At 40.4% G+C, this 20,898-nt stretch overlaps 1 protein-coding gene across 1 annotated transcript in view; it reads left to right on the forward strand.

Annotated features, from left to right (window-relative positions):
* The first annotated feature begins 13,324 nt into the window (after positions 1 to 13,324).
* Positions 13,325 to 20,898, forward strand: part of LOC133618568 (contactin-associated protein-like 4) — a 274,944-nt gene continuing 267,370 nt past the window's right edge. Inside the window, exon 1 of the mRNA XM_061979051.1 lies at positions 13,325 to 13,386. The gene's annotated coding sequence lies outside the window, so the exon portion shown is untranslated. The remainder of the gene's footprint in view (positions 13,387 to 20,898) is intronic.

Raw genomic sequence — 20,898 nt, forward strand, 5'->3', positions numbered from 1 at the left:
AGGCAGAATTAATTGGGCTCAATCTTAACTGCACCAAAGGTTGACTGGTTTGTGATGCTGGTTTTATTCTCTATTTCACTGGTAGATGTCAGTGTTTTTTTTCTCCTTAGTATTCCTTTCTAACGTCTTCTTTGGTGATTAGTATAGGGCAGGGGTCGGCAACCCAAAATGTTGAAAGAGCCATATTGGACTAAAAATACAAAAACAAATCTGTCTGGAGCCACAAAAAATTAAAAGCCATATTACATACAGATAGTGTGTCATGAGATATAAATTGAATTAAGAGGACTTAAAGGAAACTAAATGACCTCAAATATACCTACAAATGAGGCATAATGATGCAATATGTACATATAGCTAGCCTAAATAGCATGTTAGCATCGATTAGCTTGCAGTCATGCATTGACCAAATATGCCCGATTAGCACTCCACACAAGTTAATAACATCAACAAAACTCACCTTTGTGCATTCACGCACAACGTTAAAAGTGTGGTGGACAAAATGAGAAAGAAAAAGAAGTGGCATAAAACACGTCCTAGAAAGTCGGAGAAAGTTATACATGTAAACAAACTAAGGTGAGTTCAAGGACGGCCAAAATTAGTAGGAGAAAACGGCGCTCCCCAAATACTCGAATCAGTGAAGCATGTTTAATATAAACAGTGTGCTTTATAACAATTAGGGAGGTTTGTGTCATGTTTTTCCTCCTACAGAAACCATATTAACACAAAAAATATATTTTGAACTTATACTTTTTCCATTTTTCATACATTTATGAAAAAGCTCCAGAGAGCCACCAGGGCGGCGCTAAAGAGCCGCATGCGGCTCTAGAGCCGCGGGCTGCCGACCCCCGGTATAGGGAAATAACAAACAATTATTGTATCTGTTTCGAAAGTAGTGGTCTTCGGACAGGCCCGGCCCTAACCAATCTGGCGCCCTAGGCAAGATTTTAGGTGGCGCCCCCCCACATCGGCAGTGAAGTGTATATACTCACAAGAACCCGAATAGCTTTGTCTTTGACCTTTTTTTTTTACTTACAACTATACCTAATATATAAAGGGGTGGAAAAGTGACTATTAGCTGCAGGGCAAACATTAGCTAACCAGAAGGCAATAACAATGTAAACAAAAACACCTGCTTAAAAGATCTAATACAAATGTCCCTGAGGAATGTAAGGTGGGAGTACTGTAATTACCTAACGTTACATTAATATTTTCCATAACAATTTAGCCCTCTCCACAATATTAACCCGACGTTAAAACAGAACTAGCTGTTTATTGATTAGCAATTGCCGAATCATGTAACATTAGCTTAATGCTAAAAAGCCAGGTTACTATCACATTCTGTAACAGACAAATAATTTCATGTAGGCTAACGTTACCTACCTGCTACCTCTGTCTTTTCTCGTTTCTCCTCTTCTTTTCTCTTTTTTCTTCCCTGGGCACCTGACAGTTTTGGCCGTTTTGACATCTTGTGTTGATTTTTTGATGTGGGGACGTCCAAAAAGAGTCATGATACGGGAAGGGAGGGGGCGCACCGTGCGGGGGGAGGAGGGGGGGCGTAATGTTGTAACAAATAATATTTATATTAAATAGGCTTTACTTTGCATTTTAATTAACGTGAGATTATTTTTTTGTATTTAGAAATAATAATAACAACTTTTTTTTTTTTTTTTTTTCTCCAACATTTGTGGCACTGGCGTGGCGCCCCCTGATGGACGGCGCCCTTAGCATTTGCCTATACGGCCTATGCCACGGGCCGGCCCTGTCTTCGGACAAGGAGCCTGTTTTGAAAATGCATGTTAGAATACAAAACCCAAAACCAGTGAAGTTGGCACGCTGTGTAATTCGTGAATAAAAACAGAATACAATGATTTGCAAATCTTTTTCAACTTATATTGAATTGAATAGACTGCAAAGACAAGATACTTAGCGTTCGAACTGTTAAACTTTGTTATTTTTTGCATATATTAGCTCATTTGAAATTTGATTCCTGCAACATGTTTCAAAAAAGCTGGCACAAAAAGACTGAGAAAGTTGAGGAATGCTCATCAAACACTTATAATGGAACATCCCACAGGTGAGCAGGCTAATTGGGAACAGGTGGGTGCCATGATTGGGTATAAAACAGCTTCCATGAAATGCTCAGTCATTCACAAGCAAGGATGGGGCGAGGGTCACCACTTTGTGAACAAATGCGTGAGCAAATTGTCGAACAGTTTAAGAATAACATTTCTCAACGAGCTATTGCAAGGAATTTAGGGATTTCACCATCTACGGTCCGTAATATCATCAAAAGGTTCAGAGAATCTGGAGAAATCAATGCACGTAAGCGATGATATTACAGACCATCGATCCCTGAGGCGGTACTGCATCAAAAATCCACATCAGTGTGTAAAGGATATCACCACATGGGCTCAGGAACACTTCAAAAAACCACTGTTCATAACTACAGTTTGTCGCTACATCTGTAAGTCCAAGTTAAAACTCTACTATGCAAAGCCAAAGCCATTTATCAACAACACCCAGAACCGCTGCCGGCTTCGCTGGGCCCGAGCTCATCTAAGATGGACTGATGCAAAGTGGAAAAGTGTTCCGTGGTCTGACGAGTCCACATTTCAAATTGTTTTTGGAAACTGTGGACGTCGTGTCCTCCGGACCAAAGGGAAAAAGAACCATCCGGATTGTTATAGGCGCAAAGTTCAAAAGCCAGCATCTGTGATGGTATGGGAATGTATTATTGTCCAAGGCATGGGTAACTTACATATCTGTGAAGTTAATACTGAAAGGTACATACAGGTTTTGGTGCAACATATGTTGCCATCCAAGCAACGTTATCATGGACGCCCCTGCTTATTTCAGCAAGACAATGCCAAGCCACGTGTTACAGCAGCCTGGCTTCATAGTAAAAGAGTGTGGATACTAGACTGGCCTGCTTGTAGTTTAGTCTCCCAATGAAAATGTGTGGTGCATTATGAAGCCTAAAATACCACAATTGAGACCCCGGACTGTTGAACAACTTAAGCTGTACATCAAGCAAGAAGAGTGTTGTTAAAAGGAAAGGCCATGTAACACAGTGTCTTGTCTTTGCAGTCTATTCAATTGAATATAAGTTGAAAAGGATTTGCAAATCATTGTATTCTATTTTTATTTACGAATTACACAACGTGCCAACTTCACTGGTTTTGGGTTTTGTAGAATAGAATAGAACTTTATTGTCATTGCACTTAAAAAGTGCAACTACATTTGTATTTAGCTCAACCCATCCCAGAACAGACTTCCAGTAGACCCCAGGAGAAAGAGGAGGGAGGAGAAAAAAGCAAATCCCAAAGTAAGTTCCTATTGGGGGGTCTCAGTTTGAGAGCACAAAAAAGCACACAGTGAATATAAATGTTAATCAAAATCAAAATATCAAAACACACAAAAACACACAAAACTCGAGACTTCCATAGGGGGCGGAGCTTCTGCCACCAGGGGCGCTGTTGTCCATCATACAGTGAGGGTTGAAGGGATGAAGGCGTGGGATGTGTGTGTGTGTTTGTGTGTGTGTGTGAGGGGGGGGCTCATGTTTTTTGAGGATGCGCATGTGTGTAAGCCTGACGAGTCGGTTGTCTCTTGACCTTGGTGCTCCCGCAGAGTGTTATAGCAATAACACAGCCAGTCTGCCCAACAAAAGTCAACAAACAACAGGTGTGTGTCCACAAAAGACGGGAAAGAAATTTGGAGCTTCTTCGCTGCGATGTCCTCTGGGGGAGTCTCGTAGCATCGACCTTTTCACGCCGTTCCAGCCAAGGAGAAAACAAACAATCCAGATTAGAATGTTTGTGTTTAAGCGAGCAAAAACGAATTTAAAGGAGCCATATGTAAGATTTTCATGTCAAATCATCATTAAATGGCGCAGATATGTCAAAAGGCATTAACTCAGTGGCCTAGTGGTTAGAGTGTCCGCCCTGAGATCGGTAGGTCGTGAGTTCAAACCCCGGCCGAGTCATACCAAAGACTATAAAAATGGGACCCATTACCTCCCTGCTTGGCACTCAGCATCAAGGGTTGGAATTGGGGGTTAAATCACCAAAAATGATTCCCGGGCGCGGCCCCCGTTGCTGCTCACTGCTCCCCTCACCTCCCAGGGGGTGATCAAGGGTGATGGGTCAAATGCAGAGAATAATTTCGCCACACCTCGTGTGTGAGTGACAATCATTGGTACTTTTTACTTTTAAATCGTGTTCTATTCGAATACCTCTATAACTGATAACAGTAGTTTAGCTGGGATATGCTCCTTTCAAAATTTGATTTACAGCCCCGATATCTTGTTATTGTTTTCATTTCGATGCCCCGATGTCCACCGTTTGACCAATTAAATAGTCCGTGAGTGGGTCACATCCAGGTTGCCAATTACACCGCCCTCTTCGTCTAGCTACTGCCACTGGTAAAGTTACTAAACATGTCAGACCTTGGTAAATCTAAAAGGCGTCGTTACGATCCTCAACTTATTCATGACAAAGCCAGGAACAAAACGAGGATTTATATCGGGGATGCCTTTGAAAGATGGAGACCATTGAAGGCAGAGAAGATTTTTTCATCATTTATTATTAGCCTCAACATCCAACCGCTTGTCCCTTTCAGGGTCGTGGGGGGTGCTGGAGCTTATCCCAGCTGCATTCGGGCGAAAGGCGAGTTACACCCTGGACAAGTCACCACCTCATCGCAGGGCCAACACAGATAGACAGACAACATTCTCACTCACATTCACCAATTTAGTGTTGCCAATCAACCTATCCCCAGGTGAATGTCTTTGGAGGTGGGAGGAAGCCGGAGTACCCGGACGGAACCCACGCAGTCACGGGGAGAACATGCAACATTTCAAATGGTTTTCTGTCATGTTCGGCTCGCATGTCTGCGATGATTGTGCTCTCAGGGTGCGGAAGGACAGGAAGCAGCAGAAGCAGCGTTTATGAAGGTAAGTCTTTTAATCCTTTAATCTTTACAATAATAACGCTTAAAGCAAAGCAACATACAAAACCGAGCAGAAACTGGTGAATAAGCTCCGCGCACCTAGCAACCAAACATAACAAAAGAAAGAGTGCTGAAAGAGAAACAGACTCGTGCTTAGGAGAACCACGACAATGACAAAAGACATGGCCGTGTTATAACCTGGTCTCACTGGTCAAGACAGTTCTCCATACATTTAACCTTTTTGCTCTTTTTCCGCCTTTTTTGCTGTTATTAAAAATTTTTTTGAGACGGGCAACACGGTGGAACAGGGGTTATGTTAGAAGGTCCTGGGTTTGATCCATGTGCTCGGGGTCTTTCTGTGTGGAGTTTGCATGTCTTCCCCGTGACTGCGTGGGTTCCCTCCGGGTACTACGGCTTCCTCCCACCTCCAAAGACATGCACCTGGGGATAGGTTGATTGGCAACACTAAATTGGTGAATGTGAGTGTGAATGTTGTCTGTCTATCTGTGTTGGCCCTGCGATGAGGTGGCGACTCGTCCAGGGTGTACCACCCAAATGCAGCTGGGATAGGCTCCGGCACCCCTGCGACCCCGAGAGGGACTAGCGGTAGGAAATGGATGGATGGACTGCACTTGAGACATCTCTGGTATTAAAAGAACACACATTACCCCATATGTTGAATAATGAACTACATACGGTAAAAGTCATGCAAACAGTGTTGGATCTGTTGAGACATACAGTGCCCTCCAAAAGTATCGGAACAGTGAGGAATTCCTTTATTTTTTGTTGTAGAGCAGTGGTTCTTAACCTTGTTGGAGGTACTGAACCCCACCAGTTTCATATGCGCATTCACCGAACCATTATTTGGTGAAAAATAAAATGTTTTTTTCTCCAATTCAAGACGTTATATATTTTTTCACTGGTGCACAAAATGAACCGTGCATGAACATCATCGTGTTCAAAGAACAAAACCAACACAGAGCATGAACTCATAACAAATTACACACCTGCAAATCAGATGGAAAATTAGAGGGAACATTGTTTAGGGGTATCCATAATAAGTTTTTATTTACACAATGAGTCGGGTGTGTCTTGACCTCCGCGGCGGAGGCTCCGCCGAACCCCTGAGGCCGACTCACCAAACCCCTAGGGTTCGATCGAACCCAGGTTAAGAACCACTGTTGTAGACTGAAAACATATGGATTTGACATCAAAAGATGAATATGTAACAGGAGATCAAAATTTCAGCTTTTATTTCCAGGTATTTACATCTGGATCTGTGTTACGTTCCACATAGTGGTGGTTTGTTTGTTTTGTGTTTCTTCTTCCATTTGTTTGTACAGGTCACACTCATTCACTGCCTCTGCTGCCAACCAACCGGTTCCTGTTCCCAGCTGCTCCTCGTTTCACCTGTTAATCAGCCAGCCAATCCCCGACCACCATTCATCCTCCCAGCCTGTTTAAAATCACCTGCTCACCACTGGATCAAGGTGTGGATTATTTTTTTGACATGCTGTGTGGAGCTTTGAGAGACGCTACTTTGTCTTTGACGCTATTTTGTTTTGTAATCATTTTTGTTAAGCTCTTTGCTAAACTTGTGCCACCTGTTTTTGAGTCTTCCTTTTTGTTTTACCTTTCAACTTTTGTAAGTATCTGCAGCCTAGTCTTGGGAAAGGTTAGACAGAGGCCTCTATACACTACACACGTAGGATTTGTTTGTGTATAGAGACACCAGGCTTAGTGGTGGCTGTCACCCTTGTATGTTTTGGACCCCCTCTTTGGCTAGAGTAGATAGGTAGGTTTTTGGTTTGTGCTAATTAAATAGCTTCAGTTAGTCAGCTTACCTTTTCTTTTCTAGAGGTGTATTTTGGTATGTTTTGTTCATTTCTTTGACAGCACCTGTATTCCCAAGCTAGGCTAGTGTTGTGTCTTGTTGTAACCCCCCCCCCCCCCCCCCCCCCTTGGTTACTTTTCAATAACACTAGTTTTTGTTTTCAATTCTTGGCTTCGGTGTCTTTTTTTACAACTCATTTGGTTTACACACTTTTATGTTGCGTTCCCCTATAGTCCCTAGACGCTGAGCCATCAGGGAACGTAACATAAATTGGGGGCTTGTCCGGGAATTTAATTTCCTTGAATGTGAATAGTCTATAGTTGTTTGGTGTACTTGTGTGTGCGGTAGACCAAAATGTCACGTGTATTTGACTTAGATGAGTTTATTTGTAAACCGTCAGAAAAAGTATTTGATAGCTGCCGTAAGGCAGATTTAATTTTGATTGCGGCACACTATGACATAGACATTAGTAATGTCTCTCTGAAAAGGGACATAAAGTCTAAGGTGTGGGATCAGCTAGTCACGCTTGGTGTGTTTTTTCTGTCTTCAGGTGCTCCCAACTCTGATGCAACAGTGGGTGCTTCTGTCTGTAGTCCTCCTGTTTTAGATGACGAGGCCGTAGACAGAGTACCACTTACCCTCCCTAAGTTACAAGGATTTTCACCAGTCAGTTCCCGGACTAGTGGTTCGGTAGAGGCGGCTCGGCTGAAGGTCCGGTTGGTTCGTCTTGAACATGAGGCAAATGACAGACGAGAGGCACGGGCGTTTGAACATCAGCTAACAATTGCTAAAATTGAGGCTGACACTAAGATAAGGCTGCGAAAGCTGGAGCTGGAAATGGCTGCTGCGCAGTTTACCGTTCAGAGTAATCCCCCACCTATATCAGATACATATGACATCAGGAGACAAGTGTGTATTCCACAATTCAGGGAAACCGAAGTGGATGCGTACTTTCAAACATTTGAACGGCTTACTACTGCTCTGCGCTGGCCTAAGGATATTTGGGCAACTTTACTGCAGAGTAAAGTGACCGGTAAGGCTCAGGAGGCAATGGCGGCCTTGTCTTTAGATCAAAGTATGGACTATGAGGTGGTTAAGGCTTCAATCCTACGAGCTTATGAATTGGTGCCTGAAGCTTACCGACAGAAGTTTAGGGACTATCGAAAGAAACGTTAACAAACATTTGTGGACGTTGCCAGAGAGTTAAGTGTTCGTTTTGACAGGTGGTGCAAAGCGAGCAAGGCCACAGATTTTAACTCTCTTAGAGAACTTGTCTTACTGGAGGCTTTTAAAAAGTGTGCTCCAGCACGATGTGTGGTGTACTTAAATGAGCAAAAGGTTACCACATTGAGAGATGCATCAGTTTTTTCTGATGAGTATGTTCTGACACATAAAACGGTGTTTAGGCCATCTTCTGAGATGCCTCCTGTCGCTCCATCCTTTTCCCCATCACAAGCCAAGGCTCGTGCTAAAGAAGAACGAGAGTGCTTTTATTGTCATAGAAAAGGTCACTTGGTAGCCAACTGTCATGCTGCAGGGGCCAAACGGAGAGATAAGCAGACCATCTCCCAGCTGGAGAAGAGGCTAAAAGCCGAGCAGGAAGGTCGCATCCTGGCTGAAAAACATCTGGCTGACGAGAGGAAGAGGAAGAAGATGGAGGAGCCCACGGCTGCCAGGGCGGTGGCTTTAGCTGCAGCTACAAGAGTGGAGTCCAACGATTCGCCGCGTGGTCGAATTAAAGAGCTGGAGACTGAGTGCAAGAAGCTCAGCATGGACATAACACTCAAGGAGGAGCAGATTCAGAATCTGGAGGGCAAGTGTCAGGAGTTGCCCAAGTACAAGAAGAACGAGAAAGACACAGAGGTGCTGATGTCGGCGCTGTCCGCCATGAAGGACAAGACTCTGCACCTGGAGAACAGCCTGAATGCAGAGACCAGGATCAAGCTGGATCTGTTCTCTGCACTGGGAGATGCCAAGAGGCAGCTGGAGATAGCGCAAGGCCAGATCCACCAGAGAGACCAAGATATGGCAGAGCTCAAGCGAAAGGTTTTTGACAGCTGTAAAGCTTTGCTCTGCTGTGCTCCAGTCTTGGCTGCTACCAACTTTGTCCAGCCTTTTAAAATAGGGGTTGGTCGGGTGTGGGTGAAATAATTGTGTGTGTATATATGGACATATATATATATATATATATATATATATATATATATATATATATATATAAAACGACCTGTTTGAATGAACAATTATGTTCATTTTTGTTGGTGGGCGTGTTACGTTCCACGTAGTGGTGGTTTGTTTGTTTTGTTTCTTCTTCTATTTGTTTGTACAGGTCACACTCATTCACTGCCTCTGCTGCCAATCAACCGGTTCCTGTTCCCAGCTGCTCCTCGTTTCACCTGTTAATCAGCCAGCCAATCCCCGACCACCATTCATCCTCCCAGCCTGTTTAAAATCACCTGCTCACCACTGGATCAAGGTGTGGATTCTTTTTTTGACATGCTGTGTGGAGCTTTGAGAGACGCTACTTTGTCTTTGACGCTATTTTGTTTTGTAATCATTTTTGTTAAGCTCTTTGCTAAACTTGTGCCACCTGTTTTTGAGTCTTCCTTTTTGTTTTACCTTTCAACTTTTGTAAGTATCTGCAGCCTAGTCTTAGGAAAGGTTAGACAGAGGCCTCGATACACTACACACGTAGGATTTGTTTGTGTATAGAGACACCAGGCTTAGTGGTGGCTGTCACCCTTGTATGTTTTGGACCCCCTCTTTGGCTAGTGTTGTGTCTTGTTGTAACCCCCCCCCCCCTGGTTACTTTTCAATAACACTAGTTTTTGTTTTCAATTCTTGGCTTCGGTGTCTTTTTTACAACTCATTTGGTTTATACACTTTTATGTTGCGTTCCCCTATAGTCCCTAGACGCTGAGCCATCAGGGAACGTAACAATCTGATACACAACTTAGAAGATAGCATTATTTGTAATGGAACACAACATTTTTAGGTGAGCAAAAGTATTGGAACGTATAAACTTCAAATAGATTAAAGTGAATAAGACTTAATATTTAGTTGCAAATCCTTTGCTTTCAATAACTGCATCAAGCCTGTGAGCCAGTGACATCACCAAACTTTTGCATTCTTCTTTTGTGATGCTTTTCCAGGCTTTCACCGCAGCCTCTTGCAGTTGTTTGTTTTGGGGGGGGTTACTCCCTTCAGTCTCCTCTTCAGCAGGTAAAATGCATGCTCTATTTGGTTTAAGTCTGGAGACTGACTTGGCCAGTCTAAAACCTTCCACTTCTTGCCCCTGATGAACTCCTTTGTTTTGGCAGTGTGTTATCTTGCTGCATGGTGAAGGATCTCCCAATCAGTTTGGTTGCATCTTTCTTTAAATTAGCAGACAGAATGTTTCTGTAGACTTCTGAGTTCATTTTGTTGCTATGTGTTCCATCATCAATGAAGATGACATCCCAGAAGAAGCCATTAAAGCCCAGGCCATGACTGTCACACCGCAGTGAGGGATGTCTTGTCTTGGTTTTTTCTGTGTTGTGATTAGCATGTTTTAGTTTGAAAAGTAACTCTCCTCTCGTTTCAGGTCACTTGCCCTTCCTTTTGTGTCATCAGTCTGACGTCATCCCGTTTCCCTGATTGTTTCCACCTGTTCCCTATTACCCTCATGTGTCTTATAAGCCCACTCCTCCCTTTGTTCTGGGCCAGATTGTAATGTCAGGCTTGGTAAAAAGGATAGGACTCAGATGCAGAGTAGGGAACTTTGACAGGCTTTTATTTTGACAGCTTCCTTTCACCTCCAAAGTCAAGGAATACAATATCTATTTTAACCAAAAAACTAATCGGCGAAAAATGTTCCAAAAAATAGGAACAACCGAAAATCACTCCGAACGGAGGAAGACACAAAAGCAAAGACGAACTATAATTGGCGCCGTATATGCTATAAAATGTATTAACAAAAAACGCTCCAACAGGAGGAAGAAACAACAGCTATGAAAAATTCTACACTATCTAATCTAATAAAGTTTAACAAAAATTGTCACTCAAAAATTTGAGTTATCAGTTTTGTTTCATTCTTTCCTCAAATTTTTGAGTGACCATTTTTGTTAAACTTTATTAGATTGGATAGTGTAGAATTTTTCATAGCTGTTGTTTCTTTCTCCTGTTGGAGCGTTTTTTGTTAATACATTTTATAGCATATACGGCGGCAATTATAGTTCGTCTTTGCTTTTGTGTTTTCCTCCGGAGTGATTTTCGGTTGTTCCTATTTTTTGGAACCTTTTTCGCCGATTAGTTTTTTGGTTAAAATAGATATTGTATTCCTTGACTTTGGAGGTGAAAGGAAGCTGTCAAAATAAAAGCCTGTCTAAGTTCCCTACTCTGCATCTAAGTTCTATCCTTTTTACCAAGCCTGACAATGACATTACCTCCGCTGTGTTTCACAGATGAGCTTGTATGTTTGGCATCCTTTCTTTCTCCAAACTTTTGCCTTTCCATCACTTTGGAAGAAGTTCATCTTTGTCTCATCAGTCCATAAAACTTTTTTCCCAGAATTTTTGAGGCTCATCTCTGTACTTTTTGGCAAAATCCAGCCTGGCCTTCCTATTCTTCTTGCTAATGAGTGGTTTGCATCTTCTGGTGTAGCCTCAGTACTTCTGTTCATGAAGTCTTCTGCCAACAGTAGATTGTGATGCCTTGACTCCTGTCTTCTGGAGGTTGTTGCTGATGTCACTAACAGTTGTTCTTTATAGTTCTGGTTTCTGGTCGACAAAAGCACCTTGAAGATTCTAGCGGGAACTCTCATTCAACCCTTTTTCGATTACGCATGTACCTCCTGGTACCCTAGCACCTCCAAAACCCTCAAATCTAGACTCCAAACATCCCAGAACAAGCTAGTCAGATTACTTCTAGACCTCCACCCCAGATCACACCTCACTCTTACCCACTTCTCCAAAGTGGGCTGGCTCAGGGTGGAGGACAGAGTAAAACAACTTGCACTGAGCCTAGTCTATAAAATCCGCTACACCTCCCTGATACCGAAGTACATGTCAAACTACTTCCTTAACGTAAATGACCGCCATAACCACAACACCAGGGGGAGTGCCACTAACCACGTTAAACCCAGATTCCGATCTAACAAAGGTCTTAACTCCTTCTCCTTCTATGCCACATCAATATGGAATGCACTCCCAACAGGTGTAAAATAAAGGGCATCTCTATCCTCCTTCAAAACTGCACTAAAAGAACACCTCCAGGCAACTTCAACCCTAAACTAACACCCTCCCTTTCACATCCTACCTCCCCGGATTGTAAATAATCAAATGTAAATAATCAAATGCAGATACTTATTCTCTCTCTCTATGTCCACAACTTTCTGTACATATCCTACCAAGTCAGTCCTACACTGTTCCAATGTCCATTTCTCTGATGATGCAATTGTTGATGACTGAAGTGTTGATATCAACCAAACCTAACCCCCCCTCCACATCCCACACCCCGGATTGTAAATAATGTAAATAATTCAACGTATATACTCTGATGATTATCTTGTGTGATGACTGTATTATGGTGATAGTATATATCTGAATCATGAATCATGGACCCCCGACTTAAACAAGTTGAAAAACATATTCGGGTGTTACCATTTAGTGGTCAATTGTACGGAACATGTACTGTACTGTGCAATCTACTAATAAAAGTTTCAATCAATCAAAAAACTCTCACAATGTTTCTGTCATCAACTGCTGATGTTTTCCTTGGTCTACCTGTTCGAAATCTGTTGCTTAGTACACCAAAGGTTGCTTTCTTCTTCAGGACATTCCAAATGGTTGTACTGGCTATGGCCAATGTCTGATTGATTGTCCATCTTCTCTCAGATTCACAATTACTTCTTTTTCACCCATAGACAGCTCTCTACTTTTCATGTTGGTTCCACCTCTAAATGCAGTCTGCACGGGCAAAAACCTACCCTACCCAATCTGAAACTGAGCTCAGACATTCAGTGCTATTTATTGTTTGAATAATCAACACCTGGGCAACAAAACACACCTGCCAGTCACATATTCCAATACTTTTGCTCTCATGAAAAATGGGTAGGTTCAAACAAAAGGTGCTACCTTCTAAGTTGTGTATCAGATCCAAATGTCCCATATTCATCTTTTGATGTCAAATCCAAACGTTTTCAGTCTACAACAAAAATAAACGAATTGGACTCACTGTTCCAATATTTTTGGAGGGCACTGTAGCTCCCCCCCCCCTGCCCCTAATGATAGGACGTTGAATGGTGCAGGGAAATAAAGGTGGACATAGCCTGAGGCGGCACTAAATGCACAAAGAGTAAGAAATTATCATTTCTCTGATGGGATTGAAGCAGGATATTAAATGTGGAATTATTGTCGAAGGTATTCGAGCGGCCATTGTCCCTTTTTTTTTTATCCAGCCTTGAACCCATGACATCATACTGGTGCTTTTATGAAAGCATGCAATAAAGGAACATCCCCTCAGACTGATTTAATATTAGCTGTACAAGACCTGAACCAATAATAGCAGACTCTGAGCCACTGCCAATTAACGAAAATTGGATACAAAAGCAGACTGAAACGGTATGTACCAAATAATTTCATTTTGTTTACCTTTTGTATTGTCTGAACATACTTTGAATGAGTTTCAAGGGTTGTATTTCGAGTAAGTACATTATTGAAGTTGTTTTTCTCCCATTTTAATTGTCAGAGTTTCTACAATGAACGTGTTTTGGCCAAAACACAAATTTTATACTCTCATGTAGTATTGAGTAGCTTTGATGCGTCCTGGGTTCGAGCCCCGCTTGGGGTCTTTCTGTGTGGAGTTTGCATGTTTTACCCATGACTGCGTGGGTTCCCTCCGGGTACTCCGGGTACTTCCTCCCACCTCCAAAGACATGCACCTGGGGATAGGTTGATTGGCAACACTAAATTGGCCCTAGTGTGTGAATGTGAGTGTGAATGTTGTCTGTCTATCTGTGTTGGCCCTGCGATGAGGTGGCGACTTGTCCAGGGTGTACCCCGCCTTCCACCCAAATGCAGCTGAGATAGGCTCCAGCTCCCCCCGCAACCCCGAGAGGGACAAGCGGTAAAAAATGGATGGATGGATGTACAAGGCTAACATTAGCATTGAAATCAGTCCTCTCTTATACGAATAGTGGGCACTTACCGGTAATTAGGTACACAGTCTACGGAATCTAATACAAAGGATGATCATGTTCTCTTTTGATTGATAGAGTCAGGATGTGTTGTGCTTCTCTAATACCGGTAATAGTACATTTCCAACGATGATGGTATATAGTAGTACTGTAGGAGTAGTGTATGGGGTGCAGAATGTAAAAAAAATTATTACACTTTTCTAGCTGATATACTTTCAGTATTTAACTCACTTTTGTCGCATTTTCTGTAATTTTCTTCACACTTGAGGTAGAACCTACATCTAAATCAGTGGTTCTTAACCTTGTTTGAGGTACCGAACCCCACCAGTTTCATATGCGCATTCACCGAACCCTTCTTTAGTGAAAAATATATATATATTTTTTCAAATTCAAGACAAAGTTATATGTTTTTGGTAACACTTTAGTATGGGGAACATATTCTAAGTAACAAAGACTTAATTTAGAGTTATTTGGTGAGGGTTAGGGTTAGAGGGTTAGGACCAGGGTTAGACGGTTAGGGTTATAACAAGGCCATGCCAAATAAGGCATTAATAAGTACTTAATAATGACTAGTTAAGAGCCAATATGTTACTAATTTGCATGTTAATAAGCAACTAATTAATGGTGAATATGTTCCCCATACTAAAGTGTTACCATGTTTTTTTTACTGGTGCACAAAATGAACCGTGCATGAACATCACCTTGTTCAAAGAACAAAACCAACACAGTGCATAAACTCACAACAAATTACACACCTGCAAATCAGTATGACTTCTGTATCCGTAATACGCCGACAGGGAGAAGTTTTTATTTACACGATGAGTCAGGTGTATCTTGACCTCCGCCGAACCCCTGAGCCCGACTCACCGAACCCCAAGGATTCGATCGAACCCAGGTTAAGAACCACTGATCTAAATGTTAAATCTACTGCAAATGTTAAAGGGGCCCGATTTCTCTTACCTATTGGTACCTGGTTTTGTTTATTTGTGTTCTGCAGATAGTAAATCCCAAAAATTTGAAATCGAACCATGAAGACATTGCGCAGATGTTTAGAAAACAATCTTGTCTTCCTTCATACTTCCTCCAAACGAGCTGTTTGGAATTTGTCGCTAGTTATGACCTTTTTGCCAATTGGTGACATCAGGGGATTTCGCCATACATGGTAGAGGTTTACCCAAAGATTGTAGTAAATAATGTATTTCTTTCTCTCTGTCCTCTTGTTGTGGGGGCAGACTGGCTCGTACAGGCACATGCATCCTCTAATGCTTCATCTGTCAGTAGGCTCTAAATACTGGAAGCACTAAATACTACAGCATGGCTGATGGAGAAGACACAGTCGAAGAGGGCTTGGCTTTGAGGAGGACTTAATCTATGCAGCATTTTGACTTAGATTTAATGTTTATATTTAACATGTAGATTTAACATTTGGACTAGATAGTTAGATTTAACATTCCTATTTACATTTAATATTTAAATTTAAGATTTTGTTTTTAACATTTTAATTTAAGGTTTAAATTAGGGATTTCCGATGATATCGGACTGCCGATAATATCTGCCGATAAATGCTTTAAAATGTAATAACGGAAATTATCGGCATCGGTTTCAAAAAGTAAAATTTATGACTTTTTAAAACGCCGCTGTGTACACGGACGTAGGGAGAAGTACAGAGCGCCAATAAACCTTAAAGGCACCGCCTTTACGTGCCGTCCCAATCCCATAATATCTACGGCTTTTCACACACACAAGTGAATGCAAAGCATACTTGGTCAACAGCCATACAGGTCACACTGAGGTTGGCCGCATAAACAATTTTAACACTGTCACAAATATGCGCCACACTGTGAACCCACACCAAACAAGAATGACAAACACATTTCGGGAGAACAGCCGCACCGTAACACAACTTAAACACAACAGAACAAATACCCAGAACCCCTTGCAGCACTAACTCTTCTGGGACACTACAATATACACCCCCCGCTACCCCCCCCACCCCCACACACACACACAACTCAACCCCGCCCACCTCAACCTCCTCATGCTCTTTCAGGGAGAGCATGTCCCAAATTCCAGGCTGCTGTTTTGAGGCATTTAAAAAAAAATAGTACACTTTGTGACTTCAATAATAAATATGGCAGTGCCATGTTGGCATTTTTTTCCATAACTTGAGTTGATTTATTTTGGAAAACCTTGTTACATTGTTTAATGCATCCAGCGGGGCATCACAACAAAATTAGGCATAATAATGTGTTAATTCCATGACTGTATATATCGGTATCGGTTGATATCGGAATCGGTAATTAAGAGTTGGACAATATCGGAATATTGGATATCGGCGAAAAAGCCATTATCGGACATCTCTAGTTTGGATATAACATTTATATTTAAAATGTTGATTTAACATTTAAATTTAGATTTAACATTAGAGATAGAATTTAGATTTGATATTTAGATTTAACGTTTATTTTTAACATCTAGATTTAACATTTGGATTCGATAGTTAGATTTAACATTATTATTTACATTTAATATTTAAATTGAACATTTTGTTTTTAACATTTAAATTTAAGGTTTTGATTTAACATTTATATCTAAAATTTTGATTTAACATTTAGATTTAGATTTAACATTGCATTTAGAATTTAGATTTGACATTTAGATTTAATGTTTTATATTCAACAGTTAAGATGCATATTTTACATTTATATTTAACATTTTTTGTTATATTCAACATTTGGATTCGACATTAAGGGCCTGACTTACTGAGATCCAAATACCATACCTAGATAGCATATACAAAAAATAAAATAGCATGCAGTATCAGTGGGCATGCTGTGTGTCATCTACAAACAAATACATATGCAAGTGAAAAGACCGCCTTATTTAAATGAAGATTTTGCGTGCATTCTGGCCGCGGTTTCGCCACTGAAGCATTTAATCATTTTCTTCACATTCATCTTATCATGCTCCTACCTGTGTGCGATGTGTTGAACCAGCAGCACACATCTATAATCTCTAACACCTTTTCTGATTTGCTGACAACAAAAACATATGCACACTGACACTTTCTGACACTTTTCTTTCACTTTGACATTCATACGCGTTGCTATGGATCGTATCCCCAGCGCATTACTGTGTCTGGAATGACTCAAACGCAAGAAAATGCACAAAAAAAGATGTCTTTTCATGTAAGAGGTATACCGGTATTATACACCGCAAAAACTGAAATCTAAGTAAGATTAAATATCTCAAATAAGGGGGATATTTGCTTATTTTCTGTCTGATAAGATAATTCTTCTCACTAAGCAGATTTTTATGTTAGAGTGTTTTACTTGTTTTAAGGGTTTTGGTCCTAAATGATCTCAGTAAGATATTACAGCTTGTTGCTGAGATGTTATGACCTATATTGAGTAAAACATGCTTGAAACTAGAATATCAAGTGTTGCAAAGCTGTGTCATCAACACTCACAAGTATAAAACTGCTTTTTCAAAGTAATAATTTCTTATTTCAAGCAAGAACAAAAAAATCATGACTTTGACACAAATGTGTCTCATAATTAAAACAGATGACAGCCAAATGGACTTTGCTGTTTTATTTTCAATGAAACAATAGAAAATACGTACTCATATAGTAGTACAGTTAGCACAGTACAGTAAACTGACAGTTAATATTTAAACATTTAACATGTGACATTTCAAACAATTTTGAACATAAATAGTTAATGCACATTCAGATAAATTCTTCAAAATTACAATAAAAAAAAATTTGGCCGGGGGCCGGGCTGTATATATGCGCACTAATTGACTGAAAGAGCACACACTTAGCGTGGTGATGTCATGTTATCGATGGAAAAATGCATTTTTAGACCATATGATTTGCCTGAGCGGCTAGGAGACGCCGAGAGTAACAAGCGGTTGCCTTGTTGCTTTAACATTAAGAACAATAAATTCATTTTTAGTATAAGTTTGCTGGTTTCAAGAAATGTAATTCCGGGCGTATATCATTATGTGAAGATAATGGCACTAGCATTTACGTAATTTAAGAATATTTTTCAACATATTGAGCAAAAATGTCAAATTGTTTTTCTATCAAGAAAAGTGCACTTGTTAGTAACAATATACTTATTTTAAAAGGTATTTTTGGGTTCATTGAGGTTAGCTAATTTTACTTGTTTTGGAAAGTCTTGAAAAGCCAAATATTGTTGTTATATTGGCAGATAATTTTGCTTAGATCAAATAAAATACCCTTAATTTTATTTTTTTAATTGTTTTTGAACACTGACTTTTTGCAGTTTAGTAATATGTTTCCTAAATAAACAAACGAACAAAATTAAAAAAACACCAACAGTCACCAGAACGCATCAATTTAATTCATTTTAGACTGCCCCATAAGTCATTCAGTAGCACAAAAAAAATTGGAAAAGGAAATTGCTGAATAGATGATATGTCTAATATTTTTATTTCTGACCGTCCATCAAAATGTTGACACACACACGTAGGCTGAAGATATCTTGTCTGTCCATCATTACCGTTCATGCAGCCGCGTGTGGAACCGTCAGTGCTAAATAAAACGTCAAATTGTGCTCGCAAAACATTGATGAGTGTTGATAAATCACATTGCACGTGCTAAAATATTATATTCACATTTACAGTATTGCGGCCGTTTTGATGATCGGCATATATTTTGCATATTAATGTAGACAGAGACGCAAAATGGATTGCACGCCTTATTCTGCCCACTTAACAGACGCAATCCACTTTGCACACTGTTAGAATAATTATGTATGTATTATCACACAACTCTTATGCTTAGGGCCGTTGCTATAGTTATGATAAATTGTGCTGAAATTGTATTTTTCTTTGTCTGTGCAAAGCTAGCAATCCAAAAGATTGCAAGCCAGTCTCGTATCAGTGTTTGTTTCCAGACGCGGCCTGCTGACTGCCAAGGCCGAACATTGAGTACCGTGACGCAGACAGAGCAGAGACAAGGCGATATCACGAGTATCAACATGTTTGCATTTTTGTATAATCATATATTGTGTCTAACTGGAGCTGTCGAGATTACCCCCTTCCCTCAGTGACAGCTTCAGTGATGTAACCAGGGACCTCCCAAATAAATAGAGGAAGCACGTGGGCTGGACTTTAGAACGTAGTTTGGATCTGTAACTAGAGTACTGCCCAAATAACGTCTCTCCTCAATTGAGCAAAATTTAACTCTGTCTCTGCATGATTCCTAGCTTCTCGTCTGTTTAATAGATGTCATCGGTGTTTGAACCTGACACACATGTTTAGTAGATCAGTTTTGCGTGTGCTATCAAGTTTGCATGTGTTTCAGTACACGCAAACCTTTAGTAAATCAGGCCCTTAGAGTTAACTTTTTTTTTTTTTACCTTTACATGCACAAAACAGATCAGTTAGAATAATACATAATGTTAAACACAGAGAACATACAAACCCTTTATTCATTGAATCCAAAATAATCAAATTCAATGATTTGGTGCTTTTGCAAACAGCTAAAATGATGTACAAAGCAAACTATAACCTGCTACCCAAGAATGTACAGCAATTCTTCTCAAAAAAAGAGGAGAAATATAACATTTGAGAAAAATCCAAGTTAAAACATTTATCTTTAAGCCTTTAGTATATCAGTATGTGGAATTAAATTATGGACTGGATTAAGCAAATAAGTCAAACAATGTACTGATATGATCCACTTTAAGAGGTTGTTCAAACTACAAGTGTTTACAAAGCACAGGGACAGGCATGTGATTTGAAATAATGAAAAAGACTGAAAATAAGCCGGGGGTCTGGGGACCTGCAGCCCCCAGCTAGGTCCATGGCGGTGCTCGGGCGGGAGTCCAAGGGGGCACTTCACAGCCACAGATGGTTCATGTAGTTATTTAAAATTAAGTTAAGTTAAAGTACCCCTCACCGCCTGGGAGGTGAGGGGAGCAGTGAGCAGCTGCGGTGCCGCGCCTGGGAATAATTTTTGGTGATTTAACCCCCAATTCCAACCCTTGATGCTGAGTGCCAAGCAGGGCGGTAATAGGTCCCATTTTTATAGTCTTTGGTATGACGGTACCGATCTCAGGGCGGACACTCTAACCACTTGGCATACTCCTTTACATTATTTACACATTACTTTGGTTCATTCACACATTACTTTGACATTTTTGCTTTGATGGCTCTGACATGAGCCTTCCTGGCAAATTTCTGAGCAGCTTGCATTTTCCTTTTTCTTTCTGCTTTAGTGGATTCTGCCTTGGATTATATAGCCCAGGGTTAGGGAACCCATGGCTCTCGAGCCAGATGTGGCTCTTTTGATGACTGCATCTGGCTCTCAGATAAATCTTAGCTGACATTGCTTAACACGATAAGTAATTAATCATTCAGCTGGTAATCACAGTGTTAAAAATAACGTTCAAATTATAAAACATTCTCACGCATTTTAATCCATCCATTCGTTTTCTATCGCACCTGTTCAAGAAGTCGCATTAATGGTAAAAAGTATTATATTTATTATTGGTTAGCTTTAGAATAACAATATATATAACAGAATATTAGAATAAGAGACTTATTATACTCTAAAAATGCTGGTCTTACTTAAAAATGTTTAATTGTTTAGTTGTATTCAGTGTTAAAAAATATTATATGGCTCTCACGGAAATACATTTTGAAATATTTGGCTTTCATGGCTCTCTCAGCCAAAAAGGTTCCCGACCCCTGATATAGTCAATGTTTGTCTCTTTGACACCCTCTCCACTTCTAACTGCTCCGAATGCAAACATCATAATATGTACAAACATTGTTTATTCTATTAGCTATTAGCTAACTTCCTTTATCTGAATAGCCATTTGTGATTTATAGCATGAAATAACACAGGATATCTTGCAGTCACGTTGTTGGTTTCAAAATGATTCAACTATTCAATGTCAAA

The sequence above is a fragment of the Nerophis lumbriciformis genome, linkage group LG19, assembly GCF_033978685.3.
Source record: "Nerophis lumbriciformis linkage group LG19, RoL_Nlum_v2.1, whole genome shotgun sequence".
Taxonomy (NCBI): Eukaryota; Metazoa; Chordata; class Actinopteri; order Syngnathiformes; family Syngnathidae; genus Nerophis; species Nerophis lumbriciformis.